Source organism: Ixodes scapularis, unplaced genomic scaffold, assembly GCF_016920785.2.
Source record: "Ixodes scapularis isolate PalLabHiFi unplaced genomic scaffold, ASM1692078v2 ptg001200l_1__unscaffolded, whole genome shotgun sequence".
Taxonomy (NCBI): domain Eukaryota; kingdom Metazoa; phylum Arthropoda; class Arachnida; order Ixodida; family Ixodidae; genus Ixodes; species Ixodes scapularis.
The window spans coordinates 3,082,356-3,106,341 of NW_024610116.1; the positions used below are offsets into that span (position 1 = coordinate 3,082,356).

Here is a 23,986-nt window from a genome sequence, read left to right on the forward strand (position 1 = left end):
TCATGTCTTGTCATGGAGTGGTGCCAAAGGTGTTTTTTTTTTCTCATCGCTCGGCTGCCCGAGACTGCGCATATTTGTACAAAACATGGGAGTGCACAGCAGTATACTTCCTTCATACTTTGGAATGTTGAACTTAAAAATTGTCAAATGGTTCATTAAAGGGTATGCCTAAAATATCATATATGTGAAAAGCTTTAATGGAACAATTTTTTATATCATTTTTAGTATTTGATATGTACAGCAATAATGGACCTCTTTCCTAATGCATATTCCAAAGCTGAAATTTCTTCATTGAAAGGGGCGCTCGGGTGCTTTCCCTGACGGCCTATTTATGGCCGTAACACATTCTATGTGCTCTAAGCAACCCAAACATTTAGAGTTACAATCATGTGCAGCTTATTTCACTAATAAAAATGTGAAAAAAATAGTGAATCTCAGAAGTACAAATGGCGCCCCACTGAACCCGGCCGAATATAGGCGAGCAACGAACGGGGCTCATCAGACAATCACAAGCGATGGCTTCACGTCCCGACAAGCAGCCGGCCAGTCTTGCTCGTCTGCACGGGAAGCTCTCGCTTGAAATTGACTGACGAGTGTCTTTCGCCGTTTCACCCTATTCGCCTTGATTCGGTTCAACCACAATCACTATCTTTGATCACATTTTTAATAGTGAAATAAGCCGCACATGATTGTAAGTTTTGGACTTTTGGGATGCTTAGAGCGCATAGGTTGAGCTAGAAACATAAATAGGCCATCCTGGATAGCTAGGTACGACCAGAGCCGTTTATACTTAGAGAGTTTGGCCTTCTTAAGGAGATTTTGGCAGTCTGACAACCACAGCAGCGTAGTCTGACAACCGGGGGATGACTACTTCCGTCCGCCATATTGTGGATCTGACTCATAGGAACTCTACGCGATTTCACAGGAATGAACAAGACAAAGAAGTAACGCCATATTGTGTTATCGCGAAATCCGCTGGTTCTAGCGGCCAACAAGCTCCGCCCATCGGCCAAACTCTCTCAGTATAAACGGCTCTGGGTACGACATTTGAGAAAAGGTACATGGAAGTGACTTAATGGAAAGGAGGAACGTATCCTAGCAACACTCACGTGGCGGCTCTGCCCACTTTGACGCCGCTACGTGATCGCAAACTTGACACTTGTCACCCATTTGAGCGACGTCCGGAGCCAACCCCCGACGAGTGGAGGGAGCGACGCGTTCCCCCAGGAGTCCCTACGCGCGGGATACGGTGTAGGATTTACTACGACGCGGGGAGCAGTTCCTGCGTTTAGCGAAGGAACGGCAACCAATCCTGTGCGTCGCTGGCCGTCGGATCTGCTCTAGTACAGGTAAAAGTATTGAAAAACAATAAAAACCTGTTGGGCGTTGTGAAAACAATCCGCGTTTTTGTGTCCTTTCGCAATACCTTTAAGAGTTAATTGGAGAGAAAGTTGTTTCAAGATTACAAGGAATGCGGGATGCGCGCTTCGCGCCTTCTTTAGAGCAACATGTCGGAGCAAGCCAGGATCGCGGAGTTGATGGCTCCACATAAGGAGCCCCTGTTACCAGCGTTTCACGATCCTGGCGCTTTATGAAGGCGCGGAAGCAAGCTGACGACCTGGACAAAGACGCCTGCTTGCTTTGTTGAACCCAAGAAACATTCGGTTGATATGACTTATCCTGACACAGGGAATAAACAAGATTCGTAAGAGGAAGGGTCAACAGACAGCGTCTCCGAAAACAGCTGTGTGTTCGGAGACGCGCCTTTCTGTCCCTTCCCTGTCTCAGGGCTAGGTATGTTCACTTTTCACGAGCTCGCCTGCGCGCTCAGCTTCTTTGAGACCTACAGTGTATTCTTAACTTGCAACAGCAACTACTTTCATCTTGTCTGTAAACATCAGTAGCAAACTCCGCCACGTCTTTTTTGTATATACTGCAAACGACTTAATTTTCGCGAAGCGCCTCTAATTCGCAAAAAATAGGTCCCGCGAACAATTCCGGTAAGATGTCAACACATTGGAATCTATTTTGAGACATCACCGCGTTGCGAAAATTAGAACCCGCGAATTATTCCAAAACTCAAGCTTTGACCTATATCGCGAAATATTGAGCCCGCGAGAAATAGGTCGTTTACAGTATATTATTGTCTAGCTGCACTCAATCTTGTCCCGAATATGGCAGGCCTCCGTGTATATTATTAGATATGTTACGAAATACAACCCAGAGGTAGTGTACTGCAATACGTTTTCAAATAAGAGATCGATGTTTGACATAACATGTGATTTAAGAATGTCCAAGTGTTTACGTTGTGCTATGCTAGTCATTGTTCATTTTTACATTCCAGGATGAAATATTGCAACCCATGTTTTCATATTTTACGTTTTCATATTACGGTATTGCATTCTAAAAATAAAGCACTTTCAAATTAAACTAGTTGTGCAACATAATATAAACCCTGATACTCTATGTAAAAAAGGACACATACACCGAAAGGTCTCAAACACAGCTGAAATTTGTATTTTTCAAAAAAGTGCTTAAATAGGCACCGTGACAAAAAGTAAGGAAGAGAGAAACTTGGAATGTCTTGAGAGATCCTAACTGACACAAATCCTAACACTAACATCAAGAGGCACACCTGAGTGATGTAGTCATAATACAGAAGGTAATAACGGGACGCTTAAAACTACAGGAAAATGAAGCAATACCCAAAATGGCAATATCCCTTGCTTAATCAACACTAAGAAATAGGCCTTTACAGGTCTACAGATGATCTAAAGTATTTCTCGGCTCTTTGCAGGGGAAAGCCAGGTGACCTTTGTCGGTTCGGCAACCCGCAAGCCTTCTGTCATTATCCTCATATCCCATGCATTTCAGGCCTTCTGCTCATAACATGGAAAAGTTATCGATATCACCACCATGCACTCAACACATATCCGGGGGCAGTACCGTCCGTCTCTAAACACAGCTCATGAAAGACCTGTGAACAGGTTCATCATGTTCCTCGACCTGACACTTGAATTTAAAGACAAACATATGTTGGAAGTATGAACAAAGGTTGTGCAAAGGATTTCTTTTGTTTGCATCAAGACATTCCAAAACTATTAAACACAGTGTTTCCTACATTGCTCTTGTATCGGCCTTAAAGAAATATTAAAGGGTTTAAACATGGATACGCTGACCAAAATCCTGACCCTGACCTTACCCCCCCCCCCCCCCCCCCCCATCTTTAGAAATACTTGCGTCCGCCCCTGGCAGAGCACATAAGCCCGCACCTCTCATTTATAAAATGGCATATCCACACCGTACCGGCGTTACGCTGTACTCTTTTTGACACACATGGAAGTGAGTTTCAGTACGTAATTCGAGCGTATTTACCACCATCGCGTTGGGGGCGTAGAAATGCCTGCGGTAGCGGTGGGATCGTACTTGGACGGGCCGACGATGGCGATCTTCATTTCGTTCACGCAACCCATGACGCCGGATATCCAACCCAGCGGTCTGAGGCCCGTCTCCACGTCGTACTATGGTCGTACCTCTCGCTCGGCGTCTCGGGAAACCGGAGCCAGCCGCGCCGGACCCCGACACGACGCACGATAGCGACGAACACGACGCGGACAGAGACGCCGACTCTATTCAGTCCCACACTGCGTGCTCGTCGCTCGCCACCAAACTTTGGAGGCACTCCGTGGCGTAGAAACGAAGTGTACAACACTTGAAGCTCCACAGTCGTGAACGTCCACGAGCTTCGTTTCGCAGTCTCTTCACCTCTGGTTCCTCGCGCGAACGTTTTCTCGCGCTGCCGGCGATGCGTCGCCCGTTTGCAATCCTCTGGGAGCTCGAATGCAGCGCGGTGCTGCCGGTAAGTCTTCCCGACGAAAACAATAAGTAAATTAGTTGAAAGGTGGCATAATCACCCGACGACGACGCGCTTTGGAAAATATGACAGACGAAACACACCTACTCAGCAGCTAGTACCTTTTAAAACGTACTCAGTATGAAACGAAACGTCAATATGTTGTCACGTCCGGCAGCCGACTCCGCCCACACTGTTAAAAAAAAACGTAAAATTACAGGGAGCGCCAACGGGACCAGAGCCGCTCGCGAGCCGTCGTTGCCGTTTTGCCGTAAACCCCTCCACCGCACCCGAACGAACAGATATAGCCGGCGCTCTGCGCAGGCGCAGTCAATGCAGCCCTTTTATTCGGAGAGGCGGGAGATCACGTGAACTTCTTTCCCGCGCTCCCGTGGGACGCTGTCCGCGTGAAGGCACCCCTGGCGCATGCGCAGTGAGCGTGTCGAGGCAGATCCCGCGCAATTCGGCGACTTTGTGGACGTGTTTTTGGTTCGCCGCACTCAAACCTGGAGATTTCACGGTAAGTGCATTACATCCCCTTCCTTGAACTGTTTGATGAATACCTGTCGCACCACTGTTTTCTTAGATGAGTCGCGCAGTTGTCTGGATTCACTATTATGCGTTGCTCGCCACAAGCGTGTGCAGACGATGTGCGCCTCGCGCTGGAGGTGCGTAGCGTTTAGGGTAACGGGGTCTTTGCCTTGTTGCTTTCGAGTGTTACTCTAGCATTATCACGAGACGTAGTGTGTCGGTGTTCTACGTTTTTCTTGCTCCCTTCTTAGTTAAATATTATTCGGCTACGTGAAACGCTCTTGGTTTAGCGCTCCGCTGGAAAGGCGGAGGTCCCTGGTCCGGTTCGAGGACCATGCACGCCGGTTTTTTCGGTAGCTGCTTGTTCGACATAACGTGCTGTTCAGGTGCAATTTGTTTCGAAACATGCAAAGCGACACAGTGCAATGAGGTTTCAAGTGCCCACAATAATATACTATATGCGTTTGACCGAAGTGTAAAAAACTAGTGCCAAAATTCCTTTTTTTTTTTGTTCGTTTGTGCCGAGCCGACATTTAGCTTCCGTGCACTCTCATACTGTTACGGTAGACTTGTGTGGATTTAGGAAACTTTAAATTGATCGATTCGACCTTCGTGTCTAACACTGCCAGTACTCAAATGCTTTGCAGTACGTCTTTAAGTCCACGGTCTTTTTTTTTTTTTTTGAGTTTGTTGAGTTTAGTTTTCTCCATTCTTTGGTGCGCTACTGTGTAGCGACGGCGCCGGACTCTACGTAATGAGTCATGACTGAAACACATTTGCGAAAAGCGGCCAAATTGTATGAAGAAATCGCAAACGAAAATCAGACAGCAACTCCTATTGCCTTCTTTTTTTTTTTTTTTTTTTTTCGGCGGGGAAACTTGGAGGGGGACGGAGCGATGTCGCAACGTTACTTCGGGAGTTCCGTCCGTTCCGTCCCTCTCCGGGTTTTCTACGCTATGGCGCAGCCGCGGCAGCCGCCGAGGCTGGTTGACTGTTTCCGCGGTTTTTGATCAGCTTTGTACGAAGACTGATTTTCGCCGATCTTTGTCGTGTTACGTGTATGTGGTGAACGGAGCATTGCGGAGACTGAGAATTATGCGGGCTGTTCGCTGTGTTGTGGCATTCGGGCAAAGCAAGATCGCGGTGAGTTTGCTCGTGTACAGTCGGCGGTAAAAGTTTGCGGGGCGCGGGAGCGTCAGCCGAAATGACTGGTTGCGCCTTCTGCGGCGCGCGGCCGCTCTCAAGAGTCACGCTCGAGAATGTGCTTCCTTTCGTGCTCGAAGCCATGACTTTTTCGCTCTCTTCCGCCCGACGTGCACGAGATAACCGGGGACCGGCGCAAGGTGCCGCTATGACAGCCATCACGCCGGGCGTCTGCCTCAGCCACCGTGATGGGTGACGAAACTCGCGCATGCTACATATAACATTTCGCGGCACCTTGCGCCAGTCCCAGTTATATATCGTGCGTGTCGAACGGAAGCGAGCGAAAAAAGCATGACCGCGAACAAGAAAGGAAGCGCATGCACAAAGCGTGAGTCTTGGAGCAGCAACGTGCCGTGAGAAGGCGCAGCCAGTCTTTTCGGCAGGCGCTCCCGTGCCCCGCAAACGTTTGCTCCCGACTGTACGTCGGCCGATGCTCGTGTCGGTGCACATCTCAATCTCAACTAAACATCGAGCGCCGATTGTGGCTGACTCCATGCATGTAAGAACGAATTAATCTACCAGGAACTTCGTGAATAAGAACGAGGCAAGCGTGTGGCTGTAGAAGGATGTCGTGACCGGTGGCTTACGTACACTGGTTTCCGCACGTTGCTTCTGTTTACTTTATCTGTTGTAATAGCAGTCTTTGTACCGGTGCGTGAAGGCCTCGGTTGCTTCGAAAACCAAAGCTGATACAGCCAGTCTCTTTTTATCCGATGATTCTGTCAAGTCCTAATCACGGCGTCATGTATATATCAAGAGTGCACGTTTGGTGTTGTTTGCGTTAATTTTACTGCGGAGGACGTTGCCTTTTGTGCGGGATCAGTCTTCTCGTGTAACTTGTCTTCCAAATTTGCGTGCAACAATTTTTGCACCCTCCGATTTCCGTTCTATATTCGGTTTCTTTTCTTGTAAATGTGTTTCAGCCTTAACATTTTGCCGCGGCGCAGCTCTGTTCAGAGAAGAAACGGTCTCAGCACAGCAGGGTGCACGAAGCGCGTCGTGTGTTTAGAAAAAAAGAAAATGAAATTGGGCAAGAAATGATTTGGTAACTGCACCGTAATAAGTGGCTGCCAGCAGTGAAAAAAAAAAAGAGATATGTTGCCTTATAGTTGGAGTTAAGTCATCTGCCTTATTGTAGTATTTGAGGTAGAAAGGAGAACAAACTAGATGCCTGGGCCGGCTTGCAAGAGACAGCGTCTCGGTTGAGACTGCTCAGAGAAAGCGCTGCCAAGGCTCGGGCGCGCGAGCGTCTAGGACTCGGTTTAAGCTCTAGCACTAGCCTTCACAGCGCTTTCTTTGAGCAGTCTCAACCGAGACTCTGCTCCATGCAAGCCGGCCCACATATCTAGAAAACCAATTTTCTGCCCCAAAAGATGGTAAAAAAAATGTGTCACATTACTGTGCAATTGCGGGGCGTTAGCGTGAAACATTTTCGCGGTAGACTGCAACGCAAACAAAAAATGGAAAAGAGCAAGAAAAAAAAAACAGTAAGTCAAGCGCGAAATGCTAGGGAAAGGAAGGTGGGAGTGGAGGAAGCAGATGGATAGCTGGCAAGGAGAGGAGGAACTTCCCTTGCCAGCGTTGTTTACTTACTCCTTTCCATGTTCCTTTCCCTTGCCCTTGGCAGCAGTTTAAATCAAATAGCGCTGCGTCGTCCTGGCTTTCATTGCACTGCTCAAGCTATGAATGACAAGGCGCTATACCATTCCAGCCCAGCTCTGTTCACCTGACCTCTCAAGCCAGATGCACAGAAACGAAAACCTAGCCGAACGTTTCACATGACAATTACTGCGGCCATTCATATCACTGCCCAATGTTAGCATGCTAGACTGTAGCTCCTCATGGCTCGGACAACCTAAAAGAACACGGAAACATAGTTTTGTATGTTAAGACTGGACGACAAGACGACACGCACGCTGCAGGTGTAGACAGGCAGGTGAAGGTGTTCTATCTTTGTGGTGTAAATAGAAGCATTGCCTTCACAGAACATTGAGGATGGCTGCTTTCTACTTCAGTTTAAACACAATGTTAGTTTTGAAACTTGATGAAAGCTCACGTTAAGTGCTTTATAATCCTTACTGTGTTCATTTCTAGATAGGTGTATGTTTATGCTGTGTGTCATTATCTTCACAAGCAGAGTTCATTTAATGTTCACTGACTTCAGTTGTGGCAGGAATAAAAAAATTTGGGGTCAAGGATTAATATCTTTGGATTAGGACTTCGCCATGATTGCTTCGAATATTGGTAATGTTTCAGGTACCTTTACAAAAATGCAAAGATCATGTGTTGCAAAATCGTGGAGAGAAAAATTTTTTTTTGCAGATTTTGGGACTTAAAGTAGACCTTCAATCCGAAAAAAGAAAGCCAAATTGTTCAGCTCTCATGTCGTCTTAGGATATTGTATTTCTCAGGGTCCCAACAAACGTGTTCAATATTAAATCAACTTGAAATAAACCAAGCACTCCTTTTTGGTTATAGATGAGACATCACTGCAAAAGATGCCAGAAAAAGTTTACATCATTGGACACGTTCTTCAAGCACACATTATATCATGAAACGTCATCAAGAGGTGTTCCATGCAGCGTTGTCGGCTGTGAGGCTGCATTCAAAAATTACAACTCATTGCGAAGCCACATCACAAGGTGTCATTCTCCGCTTGCACCTCGTAATGCAACTAACTTCCAATCCTGCCGGACATGCAGTATTAGTTCCTGCAGTGAAGAGGTGAGCCCTGGAAAGGCTTTTATCGAGCACCTCAAAAAACATCTCACCGGCAACCCGCCAACTGTTGTAACTTGTCCAATTGATGCGTGTGATAGCCAGCTTAGGACATGGGGTTCACTCAAGACCCATCTTTCCATATACCATGGGAATGGAAAAAAAAATCAGTGGTGACAGAGCCAGTAGAGCAGGATGAAATAGTGACGTCATGCTGTAGCAAGGATGACAATGGTCTGGAGAACATTAGGGAAAAACCAGACGTTGAGAGTGAAGTGCCTTCAGTCATTGATGATGTGGATCCCACTCACTTAGATCAAGACTCTTTTCTTGAAAGCATGGCCCTTTTTACTTTGAAGCTTGAGTCAAAATATTTGATCCCGTCCTCAATCGTCCAGGATATAGTTGATGACGTGAAAAGACTTCATGGCATTTCACAGGAGCATCTTATGACTGATTTGAAAGCTCACCTAACCGATAAGATGCCAAGAGACCAAATGACTGAGGCAATTGACCACTCCTTTGGGAAGAGTCCTTTGTCTGTTGCATTTTCAAGTGATGGAGCTCTTCGCTCAAGCTACATCAGAAATGTTTACTATACTAACAAACTTCATCACAATAAACCAGTCGAAATCTCTCTTGGATTAGACTATTCCAACGAAATGCGACATTACAGCTATGTGCCCATAAAGGTGACACTTCATTCGCTGCTTTCTAACCCAGATGTACTGTGCAAACTCTCTTTCAACGCGCAGGGAGGCAACGATGGTGTGTATCGGGAATTCACAGACGGCAAAGTTTTTCAAAGCCGGATATCATCCGATGGCAGTACTGTATCGGTAATCTTATACCAAGATGCTTTCGAAGTCGCCAATCCCCTTGGATCAGCCCGTGGAAAGTTTAAAATGTTAGCGGTATACTTCACGCTTGGAAACCTACCAGCTTACCTCAGAACCGTAGTTGACCCTCATCAGCTTGTTTTGCTTTGCCATGATAAAGACTTTAAACACTTTGGTTGTAGGAAGCTCTTCGAGCGACTCATCAGTGACCTCCAAGATCTTGAAGATGGCATCACAGTGAACGGGCACCGTTACGTTGTGCAGCTTGCTTTTATATGCGGTGACAACCTTGGAAGTCATAGCATTGGCAGCTTTGTGGAGAATTTCAGCGGGGCCTCTTACATATGCCGGTACTGTGTTACAACCATGCAAGATTTTAGGAACAACAAGCCAGCAGAGCTTCGAACTGTTTCATCATACACTGAAGCAGTCAACCGTGCTAAGGACAGCCAAGAACAGGGTTTTATGGGAGTCAAACACGACTCTCCATTCAACAAGCTTTCAACATTTCATGTCTGTCTTCCTGGGCTCCCGCCATGTCTTGGGCATGATCTTTTTGAAGGTGTTGTTGACTACGACGTTGCACTGATGATAAAATATTTCGTGAAAACACTGAAATGGTTCTCTTACCACCATCTTAATGCAACAATACAGTTCAAATTTAAGTACAACGTGTGTGACTGAAGGAACAAGCCAGCTCCAATGAACATAAGTGGTAAAAAGCTTGGAGGCCAGGCACTGCAAAACTACATTCTTTTGTTACTTCTACCAATAATGGTGGGAGACAAAGTTCAGGATGCAACTAACGAAATGTGGCGTCTCCTTTTGACTCTCCAACAGATTGTAGAACTCGTCATGGCAACTGCCATTTCAGATGACCAAGTGTCATATCTGGCACTCTTGATCAGTGATTACATCTGTGAGAGGGTAAGGTTGTTTCCAGCTGTTCCACTTCGTCCAAAGCATCATTATTTATTCCATTATCCTTATCTCATTAAACAGTTTGGACCAATCGTGAAAGTATGGTCTCTCCGATTCGAAAGTAAGCACAGCTACTTCAAACGTTGCATTAGAGCATCTGGCAACTTTATTAATGTTAGAAAGTCACTTGCTCAGAAACACCAGCTCCTGCAGTCTTACTTGCAAAAGGAAGGCTTGTTTGGACCAGCTGCGGCGTTCAGTGACCTGACTCCTGCATCTGAAAAAGCCAGTTTCGACAAAAACTTGTTGTGCTTCATTCAGTAAAACTTGCCCACTAGTCATGAAACCTTGATGACTGCTTCGTCAGTGACACTATGTGGCACACATTACAAGCCAGGTTCTTACATAGTGCTTGGTGGGGACCAGTACAACCTGCAGTTCGGCCAGCTTCTGCATATTGTGGTAGAGTCTGGCCATGAGGCAACTCCATTAATTCTTGTGAAAAAAAGCAGCGTCTGCATTCCTCCCAAACTTCAGGCTCTACAAGTTGATGGAATTGGAAGTGGAAGAGCTACAGTTGTTGTCTTCCTCTCAGCTGATGGACATACATGCATATGTCCCGTACAGACTCCTCAACTGTCTTCTGATCAGGCTGCGGAGTTCACTCTTGTTCGACGATTTTGAAGGTATGATACCAGTGATTTGTGTGGAAATTACCTTAAATTTAAAAACGGGGGACACCCTGCAACTCACTTTTTCAGTATAGCACAGACAATTGGAAAATGTAGGCCAAACAAAAACCTCTAGGCAGGCTTTTCTAGTTTTTTTAAATATTTCATTCGTTGCAAGTTTTTACTAAGGTGCCTTCATGTGCGCTTCGCATAGGGTGATGCCAACTGCCTGTTTCCCTTTCCCGCACCCTCGTCCACCGCCATTTTGTTCCTAATTGTTTCCCCGTGCGCCGGAAAGTGGCCTTTGTGTCCATCGGTCCTCCCATCCGAGGGTGGAAATGCTAATCCTCCCTCCGTGGGTTCCACAACGCTGCTCCGAAGTTGTGAGATAGGGTGCTTGTTTCCGGGAGGGTTATAAGCCCACGGATTATCGCCAAGGACCAAAATGGCTGCTGGTTTGTCGGTGAGTGGTATTACAAAGGGTGGCATCACCCTAGCAAAGCGCACATGAAGGCTCCCTAGTTTTTACACCCGCAATGTCTAATAACTTTAATTTGCAGTAGTGGGGAGTAACGTAAATAGGTTTCCATTTGGAAAAGTCGTGAAATTATCAGGGAATATCGTCAAAACGTTGGCCCCACCAGGGAAAATGATCAGTAAAAGTGGAATGGCAATGCGGAACAAAGCTAGATGGTTGCGCATGAGCACAGCCATGCCGAATAATGTTTCTGAAATATGATCCTTTGACCCGCAAATGCTCACGGGATTTTATCAAAATAGTCAAGGGAAAAACTGGGAAAAGTCGGGGAATTTAAGATCACTAATTTTGTAGACACCCTGTTAAATTGTAGCAATGCTTTACCAGCTAACTTGCACCCTTATTTTTTTTTCTAAATTACAATTGTTTTGTAGCATATAACATAAACTTTGCATTTGTACGTTCACTGTTTTTCAGATGATAGTCAAGATCTGGAGCCTTGATAAAACAATAAAGAAACTGGCAGTGGTTGCCACTTTCGACGCCATAAAGAAAAAGGCCATAGAGTTCGGTATATGCTGCAATGGAGACGTCAAGGTTTGTAAAATAATTTCAGCAGTTGAAATTATGTACTTAGCCATTCTTCTTCTCAAAATAACATACCCTGTTTCCAGGTACACATGCTGGATGGAACGGAGGTGGACGAAGAAGCTTTCAATTGTTTGAATCAGTCACCTGAGGATGCTACTTACACCTTCATTGCAACAACAGATTCTTGGGTGTCAGGCAAGTCCAAGCTTGAATTTACTTTAGGAATGGGGGAGTAGTAATTTTTCAGTTAAAAGCAAATGTGAAGCAAATTATAACGTAATATGAGAAATGAAAAATAACTTCAAAACACCTAATTTCATAGAACGGAAAAAAAGAACTTATTTAATTGATAAAGGTTCCCTAGCAAAGTTTCTGCCAATTAGTCTTTATTTATTATACAGGCAATTAGCAACAGACGTGCAGTATAGAGTTTTTGCTTCAAACGTAACACTTCGATGGCATAGTTAGAAGTTTCAAAGACTGTAACCACAAACTACAAAGAAATGCACTTGGATTATTTTGCTTGGAATTTTAGTTACACAATATAATAACAATATTTATTAATATTCTAGATTATGTCTACTGTGCAGAAAAGTGAGCTGGTATTCTCTTTCGAGAAATTGGAAAACCTATAGCTACTGTGCTCATTGTGTTTTGTAAGCGAAGACATGAAAGACATAAAAAGTTAGCTTATTGGTCTTCTCTGACAGAACTCAGATGCACAAGAAGAGAACAAAACAAGCAATGACACTGGCACCAGTGGTTTTATTTACCGGAATGAATAGCCAACACTCTTAAAGGCTGACGAATGCAAAACGATTAGGAAGCTGTCCCTCGCTTTCCTCGTTTGCACCCCAAAGAGGAAGAGACACTGCCTCCTCTCTGTGGGGGCTAGTTTTTGGACATTCTGTTTTCGGGGAAGGAGGAGAGAAGAGTGCAAGAGGGAGGGGAGAGGACACTATGGGAGGGATTTCAGCCATGCAGAAAGTGCTCCCTGTGCGTCTGCCTTTAAAGGGAAGTAAAGAGGTTCTTAAGAAAACTGAGTTTGAGCCAGATTCCAGCATAATGTTATCTCGTGAATCCTGAAGATTAACTAAATGCGAGAAAACTCGAGAGACCTTAGGCCGGTCGTTGCGTCATATCCAGATTTTTCGGCCGCCAAGCGCGTTTTGCTCATGTGGGCAGCACATGGAATTGCAAGCTTGCCGGGTATATTACCCTGCATGTGACACTGGTTGTGACGTTTTTGTCTGGCCTTTCTGACAATATCAAGAGTGCACGTGCATAGCGTTGATGGGCATTGTAGGCACGCAAGAGCAGAAGTTCCGACAAATCTGGGTATGATGTCACGCTCAGAGATGACAGGGCTTTGGCGCTATTTCCAAAGCACTGTTACGACTGCTCCTCGCATCAGACTGAAAAATAATTCCAATATTCGTGGTCCTCGGGGCCAAAAGAAGATAATTAAAGTGTTTAATTTTTCGAAAATACAGAACCACTTTAGTTTCCCTTTAAGGCTTGTCGTGGCAAAGCACACTTTTTTGTTGTGAAGCACAAAAAACAGGTCCACATGCCAGTAGGCTCATACGAACGGTGGATCAAGCTTGTTGAAGGGCACATCAAACAGTCGGGTGGTGCAGGCTCTTTAAGGGAAGCCATTTATATCAAATAACTGGCAAAGATTGATCATCTCTAGGCCTTCAAAAAGACCAAAGGAAAAAAAATTACTTGCTTGAGCTAAAACGTGTTTGTCAACCTTGCTGGCCTAGTCATTGTTTTAACTTGTTCTCGAACGTTTCGTCAGCTTGTACAGCTAGCTGACACCATCTGACTTGATGTTGCAAGGAGATACTTTACAAAAGTATGTCTTTGCAATCGGATGAGGCGGGATGGCGGTTGTTATGATAAAGCCAATTTCCTACTTTTGATATGATTACATAAGTACCATGTCTTTTATGTGTACCTCCCTCAAGCTCCATTGCTTTGCATCGTTGCTCTGTGGTAGAGCATCTTGGTGGCCCGAAGTTTGGATGTCGACCTCCTTCAGTTACTGTCGCATTGTATTTTGAAATACCACAGCCAAAAGAAATGTTCCCCTAAGTTTAAACTGAATATGGTGCTGCACTGTTATTTTATTATCACTATTCTTTTCTTTGTCTGCCTCTTTTGGAATGATGTTTTGCACTTCGTTTTCAGGTCAGCAGGGGGATGTAACATCAACACAACATGAAGGTGTCGATGTGCCTTTTGGTTCACAAGTTCAGTTTCCCTGGAGCAGCCTTAGCAAAGACGTCATGAAAGCATTGCAAGAGGGGACTCAACTTAATCCGACTGACCGACAAGAAGTTGTGCGCATGGCTGCCGCGGCCTGTCAAAAAGTCAAGGCTAGACCATCTGCACGTGAAATAAGGAGTGCTGCCAGTTACTTTGTTGACAAGTACCCTGGGGCACTTGGGGACCCCACTTCCTGCTCAGCTACGTCAGTTTCTTCTGTAGGCCTGGCCTACAAAATAGAGAACAGAATAGAAAACAACAGAAGAGGATGCAAACGCCTTGCGGAAGCGCTCACTGGTGGAACCATCAAGCTAAAGAAGCAGACATCTCGATCAGCTACGGTTGTGTGAACTGGCAGCCAGCTACTACGAGTTCTTCACTTCATGAAGTGGAAGCCTCAAGGAAGTTTCTATTGGACGAGGCATTGAAGTCGACATGTGAACAAAACATTTGCCTTCAAGCAAAGGCCATGGCTGAGTGCTACCCCCACATCAGGACGTTCATAAATTCGTCAGAGCCTCCATATTCAGCATTGGATGTCAAACGAGCGTGGCCACTTCTGTTTGTGAGGGAGCACCTCCTTGATCACTTCCATAGGTATAATTTTCATAAATATTTGTCCATGAGTTTACTCAGGTTTAGAGTTATTTACTGGGTGTCGAAAAATGCAAAGCTATAGTTATAGAATTGACGGCAATGGGAGCTGCAAATTTGACAAAAAAGTGTTCCTTTTATTATTAACCATTCTAATGCTCGGGCTTGGTGGCCACTGTTTTAGTTGCATATGGACTAGGGCAGCGTGAGTAAGCAATTAGAATGTGGGGAATATCATTAACTATAAATGTAACTATGGCTTCAATGTTCTGGTAGAGCAGTCACAATAGCATGTGGTAGAGGGCAAGAAACATTTCAGCACTGCAGCATGGAGTCACACATAACTGAGTGAATATAAAAAGAAGGCAAATTGGAAACTTGCAGCAGTTTCAAAGTTTTTCCGGGCATGTGTGCTTGAAAATATTTTTGCACAAATATACCTTTTTAAAAAGGCAGAATATGTTCAGTTCTTTCCAAGAGTCACTCACTCCTAAAACAAACATACACTATTATGCTCATAAAAAGGTGCTTTGAACGACGAATACGATTGCTACTTTCACCATACAGTGGTCCTTGCAGATTTCTTTCCTTCAATATTTTGCTTTTCGCAAAAAGGTATTTTGATTACAAAGATTTTGGATATGAGGAGTCAGTGATAACATGAATTTTTTAAGGCTTACAGGTGTCTGTCTGGACGGAAAATTGAGCCTGCCCAAAGATGTCCTCCTCCTCGTGACATTCCTACGTTCAAGCCCCAAAAATGATGCTGTGCTCGAGTGGAGCCTCAAAATCAACAAGGCCGAGGCAGAGTTCAAAGATCAAAACGCAGCAGCTGTCTGCCTCCTCCCATTGCTTGCATCCTACTTTCAAGAAAACCTCGGAGAGCTCTTTCAGTTACATCAGGTAGGAGCATTCATAATAACCAGGCTATTTGTTTCCAAAGACACATCCTCATGACCTTGTTGAAAATAACTTCCTGGAAGTCTCACACAGGCAGTCAGCATTCCACTGAGAAACTATGCATCTGGAAATACTAAACTTTTCTTCATTTTTTGAAATTTTTAGCTATATCAGTCTTCCTGTATACCGTAACATACCGGTCATGCACCTATGTCCGAATAGGCGCCTACCTAGTGATTTTTAACCATTGGAGCAATGCCTTGTACTCTTTCTGCAGTTTCGCTTTCTGAGCGACCATCCCCCCACTTTTTCAGGATTGTCTGCAAAATCTTTGTAAACGCTTTCTTTGTATCTGACGACAATGCTGATAATGAGCACGTAAAAAGGGAAATTACTATTGCTCTATGAGGAGCCAAACCTTCCTTAATCTTTTCCTTGCTGAGGTGGCTCAACTTATTATACTTCACATTAGAGTGCAATGGGAAGATATGCAACCCTAGGCTGGGTCATCTTATAGTATGTTCTACATAAATATTTCACCAAACCAAAGGGGGAGCGGCGGTGGGCACCCACTCTTGTACCACTTGCTTCTAATGGGTTCATATGATGTTTTGCATTTTTGGGATCGAGTGTTAGAGTTAACACAAAAATTATGCTAGAGAATTAACTAGTGACAAACGTTTGTACTTCCACTTCGACTCCTAAGTTAGGATCATTTGTTTTTAATATTAGCAACTTCCTTGTCCCGCAGGTGTAACAATGAGGCTTTGTGACAGATATCAGCAGATACATTGCTGCTTATTTAACGTTGTTTTTTAGTTGTTATTGAGCGTTAGGACAACAAATGTTTGTAGTTAAAAATGTCCTTATTAGTGAGAAAATAACAGGGACCGCATCCTTTAATCTCAGCAAACGCTATCTCCTGTAGGTGGGATGAAGGGTTAAAGGAAATAAGGGTGAGATGTAAATAAAGTGGGTGAGACGAACCTCTTTCACATAAGTGACGGGTGAATGGAGAATAGCCTTTTGGTATTCCCGAATACCCGTGGGATTAACAGACTCTTTTAAGGTTTGGGGTTCTTGCATGTGTGGGCAGTACCAGGAGTGCGCTTCTGAGACTGTGACCTCGCAGTGGGCGCATAGGCTCTTGTCTTTTTCCTGTGTATGGCGGCTTATGCACCATGTTCTTGTGGGTGTTACATTTTGCTGTTTCCTTGGAAACCATAGTGGTGTGGGTCCGTTGTCTTTTCAGGCGAACCTCTTCCCACCTGGTATAATTACCATCTGGGAGTGGGTCTAAGTCTTCTTTGAGTAGAGCCGTGAGGTGTTTTCAGTGGGCCTGTTGTTTGGCTTCCTGGGAGAATAGGGGATCCTTTGTGTCTTTTTCAATGAAGGCGGCGCTGTTGTCACCAAGGATAGTAAGGATAAGGGAAGACAGGAACTCGCATGCGGCGGCAGGCACTGTTTTATTTGCTTGGGAATGGTTTGGTGTACCAGGAAGCAGTGCATTTAAAGTTGTCGGCCTTCCTGCCAGAGTCCTTTGAATGTGCCCCACACTCGTCGTGTGTTATTTCGGAGCTTGCACCTCAGTTGTTTACGGAGCTTCTGGGTGTATTTTTTATCTTCACCGTGGTTGCATTGAAATTGGCTTGGAGTTTTCAGTCCTTATTTCTCCTGTAACATTGTTGGGCTTGCAGTCTGATAGCACACAAGTTGAGGAGATGAAGGTCGGGGTCTGGGTCGTCTTGTTTGGCTTGGTACTTCTGAGTGGATGTGGCTTTCATTATTCGCTCACCTAGACACTTTTTCAGGTGCTAGGTTAATGAAGCTGATCTGTCATTTAGTGTTGGGGTGTCTTTCTGTCATTAATTCTATTTCGATGGGTAGGTGCTTGCTTCCCAAGGCGTCGGAGCAGTTCGCACTCGGGCTTGGATGTTGTGTATGGCCCATGTCAAGTCTTGTGGTGTCGTTCTCAGTGCGACGTTTGCCAATGCGAATGGCAGTCTGTTTTTCTTTGAGAATTCATAGATTGGCCTGCTTGGCGGGTGTGAAGACATTGCACTCTCTGTCATTGTCTCGCTTGTATCCCCATATTCGTGCATCTGCGGTAAAGTCGCCGGCCACGATAAGTTCTTCGGGCATCATTCTTTGCGATCCGCCTTACGTCGTCTTGCTTGTGTCCCACAGTTCTACATTCTGTGGGAATAAATATAGACCCATAGATGTATGGTACCTTCACTAGCATTTCGTGCATTTCTCAATTAACCACACATGTTTTCTGACTTTCTTAGGTGACAACAGAAATCACAGAGGAGTTTCGTAACAGTCTGCCTGCTTCTCCTGTAATTGTTGCACTGGGTGAGCTTCATGTGTCTTTTCCTTGCATGCTTTGTATTTTTGAAGGTGCTTTCTTTTTTAATTTGTGTTGAATTTTGGAACAACAACCTAGACCGTTTTATCGTGGGTAGTGCCATTTTGAGAGTGAGAGAGAGAAGAGGGGTCAGTGCAGATGACTCCTAGTGACTCAATTGTTGTGGGATACTGTAGTGGTGTAACCAGAGTGCTGGAATACTGCACTGGTGTAACCAAAGGGTGGTGTGCCGATTTTGACCAGCGCTAGATAGACGACCACATTGTTTGGTTTCGGCAGCCTTATCAAGCACCAATGTAAAGCACATGTCCTGGTATTATACCATACTTCGACAATCAATGTTTGATTGATCCAGCAAGAAAAAGAGAAGTTTTTATTTTGGTTTGTGAGTGCAGGTGCCACAAAACGGCATACAGCCCAAACAGCAGGTGCCTGTGAGGCATTTGATTGATTGGGCCTGCATTCTGTGTCTTGTCCAACCCGAACAGCCAAATTTTCTGCTCGTAGAATGTGTGGTCGCATGCGGTCTCCGGTCATTTAATTTCTAGCTAAAGCAATTTAAACGAAACCGACGACTGGCATTGCATGTTGGCATCAGACATCCATGCTACTGATTCTGTTCACAAACTCAACAAAAAGTGTTTGATTCTAGATGCTCATATACAAATTTTTTGTTTTGTTCAAGCCTTCAGGAGCACTTTGCATAACTTAATGTCATTACTGGGTATGGTAGCTCAACACTATTTAGTGCGACCCTTATTTGGCTTGGCATATAAGGTGTGCCTTATCTGTGATTGTGATGCATCTCAGTCTCAGATCTCAGATATGCGTCACAATCCTATATCAGTGTGCCTACCTATTCAGTGTCCCTGCTGGTAATACCTCTATAGAAGTTTCCAGATGTGAATATGACAATGGCATTTTTTTCTTCATTTAATGCGTGAGCGTTAAAAGCCCTATTAGAGAAAAAGCCGGCGTAGTGGTGTCGGTCGCATGACTTTTCTGGTCACTTGACTAGATAGGTCGATACATCTGATACTAACACATTTTCTCCGCATTAATTACATTAATCGCTCGTTTCTTTCCTAGGCCGCTCACTTTTCGAATGCAGCTGCCAGCTGTTTGTGTACCATGAGGTGATGGTGGAAGATGTGGGCTTTCTGCAAGCTGTGGAGCTCCTTTTCGCCCTTTAATATTGTTTAAACATCCAGTATGCCAAAGGTGCGGGAACCACACTTGAGTTCATTCAGAGGTATGGTTTATTTCCTTCATAATTTTGAGCCTCATGAGAGGCAATAAAGAGCAACTCTGCTGAATTTTGGCTGAAAAAACGATTAGTTCTCTTTATAATCATCTAGGAAGGCTACAACTGAAATCTTTCTGTATATAAAATTGGACCCTCAAAGTTTGACAAGCGCTAATCTGCTAATTTTAGCGAGCGATGTGCAGGCTAGCCAACTTTGGCACTTCCTTCAGATGTGACGTCATGTTGATGTCTGTTGTATACACCGGCTTTTTTCTCTTTCAACGCCATCACATGTCCAGTCAGTTCAGACAACACTACCTAGAGTTGACCCAGTGAGTGGGGTAAATCACGTAATCATGCATCTGCCATGGACATGAGTGTGCATGCAACTGACGTCGCTGCTTGCCCTTTGCCGAAGTTTCGGTTTCAATTTGCGACTTGAGTTATAAATAGCAAAGTTGCACAAACAATATTCTACTTTTCGTGAAACAATGTAGAGTTGTTCATGAGTGCTTTTCAAAGTAAGGTCATCCAGTATCTTGAAATTTTCTAAATTGAGTAGAGTTGCCCTTTAATTTGTCACTGGCTACCCACATTTCCAAGCTCAATTTCAGAGTCCATTATTAAACCGCAATAGGGTGTTGTATTCTTGGACCACAGAATGAATAAAACGTGCTCGGGACGAAGGAGACGACAAACATTTCTTTCAACTAAGAACAACAGGAATGAACTTAAGAGCACTCCGTGCAATTCAGACTGCCAAGAAAATGGAGAGAAAGGGAGGCAGGAAGATAAAAAGGAAAGTGTAAAGTTAGAATTGTAACTCATGCTGTTACTTCACTCTTTTTCTTATTTCCTTCCTTACAATTTTTGACACTTACCTTTCTCTCTTTCTGCCTCCCTTTCTCTCAATTTCCTTGGCGGTCTGAATTGAAGGAAGTGCTTTTAAGCTCATTCATGTTGTTAATTAAAAGAAATGTTTGTCGTCCTTCGTCCGGGTATGTTTTGTTCTTTTTGTGGTCTGTGAATTTTACCAACACACTCTTCAGTTACTTTAAAGGTTGTTATATCTTGCATAATAATTCGATTTAAAAATTTCACCTAATGTTACAATGTGACTATGTTTGATCCTATCCCAGAAATCACAAATAAATATGTCAATATATCTACTATTCCTATTGTTTTATCTTTACTGAATGTGTCATTTACTTATAATTCTATTTGGCATTCAGTTAGAAGGCAGAGTCATAAGCAGTATACATCATTAAATTATTTTTGGCTGGAAACAAATGGGAGCCTCAAAATATGTTTAATATACTCAGCTAATTATCTATTTAAGAGTTTCTTTACTGCACCACACTATTCTGTATCACTCTAAAAGTGTCTAGAAGTGATATGTGCAGATGATCTCTAATTCATAACTAAATTTGACTGATATACAACCTTTTCACAACTTTTTGAAGCTTTATTTCTGCATGTTTTAGTAGCATGTGGTTCATGTTTGATTTTGTACCTGAATACCTTTTTCTCGTCTTTATACATGTTTATCAATCGTATGTTCTTTCGACAGTGGCTGGCCAAAATGTGGCTTCCTAAAAAAAGAGAATGATTCTCTTACAACATTCCTTTTGCCATGTCTGGTGCTTTTAAGCAATCATTAACAGCTAGTTGAGTATTTTAGGTCATTCAACTGTCTGCAATACTAATTATGCAAATGAGTGCTTGCTTAATTACGAGTAGAAATGCAGAGGAGGAATTGCTTTGTGACTGTGTAGGACAACAGACAAATTTTAATGCTGTATTGTAATAAAAGAAATAAGCACGAAGCAGGGATGGGCAAAATACATGCAAATATGTATCGAAATACAAATACAAAATGCTTCGTCAAAAATGTATTTAATTACAAATCTAATTACTTTTGCAAAAAAGTATTTAAGTACAAGATACAAATACAGACAGAAAAGTAGTTGGTCTCTTCCAAATACTTTTCCAAATACATTCCTTAAAATTTGCGTCAGCGACTTCAGGGCACCTGCAACAGGTTTCTGGGTATCTCATTTTAATTTTGCATCGCACACTCGGGAGTTAGTGCTCGAGGCTCTAGTAACGTAATAGAAATATAATCACAAAAAAAATGTAATCAGCTTGGACGTAATAGGTGAAAAAAGTATAGAGCTTCAAGCAGTTTTCTTCTTTTTTTTTGTCGTTGATTACATTTTGGTATAGACAATCAAAGAACCGAGACGACCAAGACGCACGCACTAGCTACAGATTTTTTTATTGTTGCAACTCGCACCAGTTACAAACATCTGGATGACCCGCGCATTTAGAATGTTCGAGGCAAAAGTATGGATGGAAATCAGGCTGGAAAGCATCACAAGTTGTCACCGTCACTTATTTAGCCAGTCTGCCTGTGAACGTCGATTTCGTCACTATTCTTTCCCTGGACTAGCACCGTAATTACAAAGTCACTAAACGCTTGTGCTTGATTGAGAGACACTGCATTCGGTGCAGAACGTAGTTTTCTTCCTGCTCTGGACAGTGACAATAAATTTGAGGGATGTATTTTCGCCCACAAAATTGTATTTAATTACAATTGTATTTGAAATACACACGTTTTAGTATTTAAATACACACGTCAAATGCATTACAGAATTTTTAATTAAATACAAATGCAAAATACACAAAGGATTTGAAATACGTAGTTCAAATACTTGTATTTGAAATACTGCCCATCCCTGGCGCGAAGTATGTACTTGTTCTTCTGTTTATGTCGCTGCTATAAAATTTACTTTTGTTTGCTTCCAAAGCTTCTCCCAAATGACTCAAATCAATTACATCACTGTCTGTTCAATATCTTTTTAAATCAACATGTTTTTAGTGTTTTGTAGGTCTAAAAGTTACATTATATGAATCCTACCCCTTAAGATGTGCCACATGGGGCTTATAACTTCTGAAATATTCCGAGTTCTGTATCCCCATCGCATCTGAGTGAGGGAAGCCTTGAGTGCCAGATTTTCTCCTCTTGCAGAAAAATGACACATTATTACAATATTTTTTTTGTTGTTCCCTCATTGTTTTATTTTCCTCAAAATCTAGGCATGAATTTGTACCTTGACATATTTTCTTTAAGTGCACAGTGTACAGTCTGCTGGCCTAAATGTAGGTTTTGCTCAGCTTGTTATGGCTTAATTGTTATTTTAGGAACCTTCAACACACTTATACTTTTGAACTGTGCACCTATGTGACTTTGGTGGCAAAGCTTGGGGCTTTCGACATTAGTTGTGCATGTAAAATATCAGCAAGTACTGATCCCAAATCCTTCACTGCAATTTTTTTTCACTTGTCTGGTTTCTGACCAAATACTTATGGGCCAATCTGCTATTTGTTTCAGATACCAAGTTGGTATCAAACAACATGATGGGTCACGACAGGAGGCCGGGAGGTCGAAAGGAGCTCGGGCAAGAGCAATCAAAGCCGCCACAGATCTTGCTGCTTTTGAGAAAAAATGGAACAGTGTGAGTACAGATTTGATTTGGCATGTGTACGATGTGGTATCAAAAGGTTTCCAGTCTTGTTTTGTATTAAAAAGAAAAGCAAATAGCGGCACGACACTGCATTCACATGGGTCAAGGGCAGCAACCTTGATCTGTCATGGTGCTGAGTGGCTCGATGTGGCAATGCACAGGCGAGTTGGTGCATGATTACAACTGGTAGCAGCATGCAAAAACACACGGACAAAGGGACGAATGCACAGGACTTTGGTGTTTCCTTTTCATTAAACATTTAGTTGAAGTTCAGCGCTCGCCTTGTGCATTTCCTCCCTTTGTCCTTGTGTTTTTGCGCGCTGCTACCAGAGGCTTAGAGCATCGCTCTGTGAGCTTGGGAGCCCCGCTGTACAGGTTTTTGTGACTTCATGTGCGTGCGCCTCTGCAATTTGTGCAAGTGGTTGTGGTCCTCCCGTAGCCTTTTCAATCATCTGAATATGAATTTGTTTTATTTTCAGCTCATCTGATGATCGATCGGATGCCATGAAGGTTTCTTTATAATTATGTTCTTTTACGGTTTACAATATAGTTCTTCAATTTCAAAACTGCCTCCGTTTTGTCTTGTCCCTTTTTTCAGACACACTACACTTGTTTATAAGGATTTTTCGTTATATTACGGAACTGTACTGCGCTAACTCATGATGCCAGACGTTATCTGTAACCCTCCGTAATACTACCAAGGCCGTAGCTGAGAGTTCACATTATTGTTACCGTACAGCGAGCACACAGCGATAGAAGTGCAGTACGTAAGTACGGGATTAAAGCTGCAAACTAAACTTGAGGTATGCAAGCCGTCAAGCGTTCTGACGGTATTGAAGGCGTAAGGGAAGGGTACGGTAACTGAACTGTTACCGTTACAATACGGCAATGGAAGTGCAGTATGAAAATACGGGACTAAAACCGTACCCTTCCCTTACGCCTTCAATACCGTCTGAACACTCGACGGCTTGGAAACCTCGAGCTAAGTTTGCGGCTTTAGTCCTGTACTTGCGTACTGCGCTTCTATTGCTGTATGTCTGCTGTACAGAAATGATAATGTAAACTGTCAGCTACGGCTTTGGTGGTATTACGGAGGGTTACAGATAATGTCTGGCATCATGAGTTAGCGCAGTACGGTTCTGTAATATAACGGCACTTTTTTTAACAGTGCAGTTTCGCCGACTCCGCCCACATTTTTCTAGGGAATTACGTCAATCTTGCTTCCAGTCAATCAGACTGGAAGACGTCACTTCCATGTACTTTTAGAAG

General features: G+C 43.6%; 1 pseudogene; it reads left to right on the plus strand.

Annotated features, from left to right (window-relative positions):
- Positions 1–3,336: 3,336 nt before the first annotated feature.
- LOC120844808 lies at positions 3,337–22,894 on the plus strand (annotated as a pseudogene).
- Positions 22,895–23,986: the final 1,092 nt, after the last annotated feature.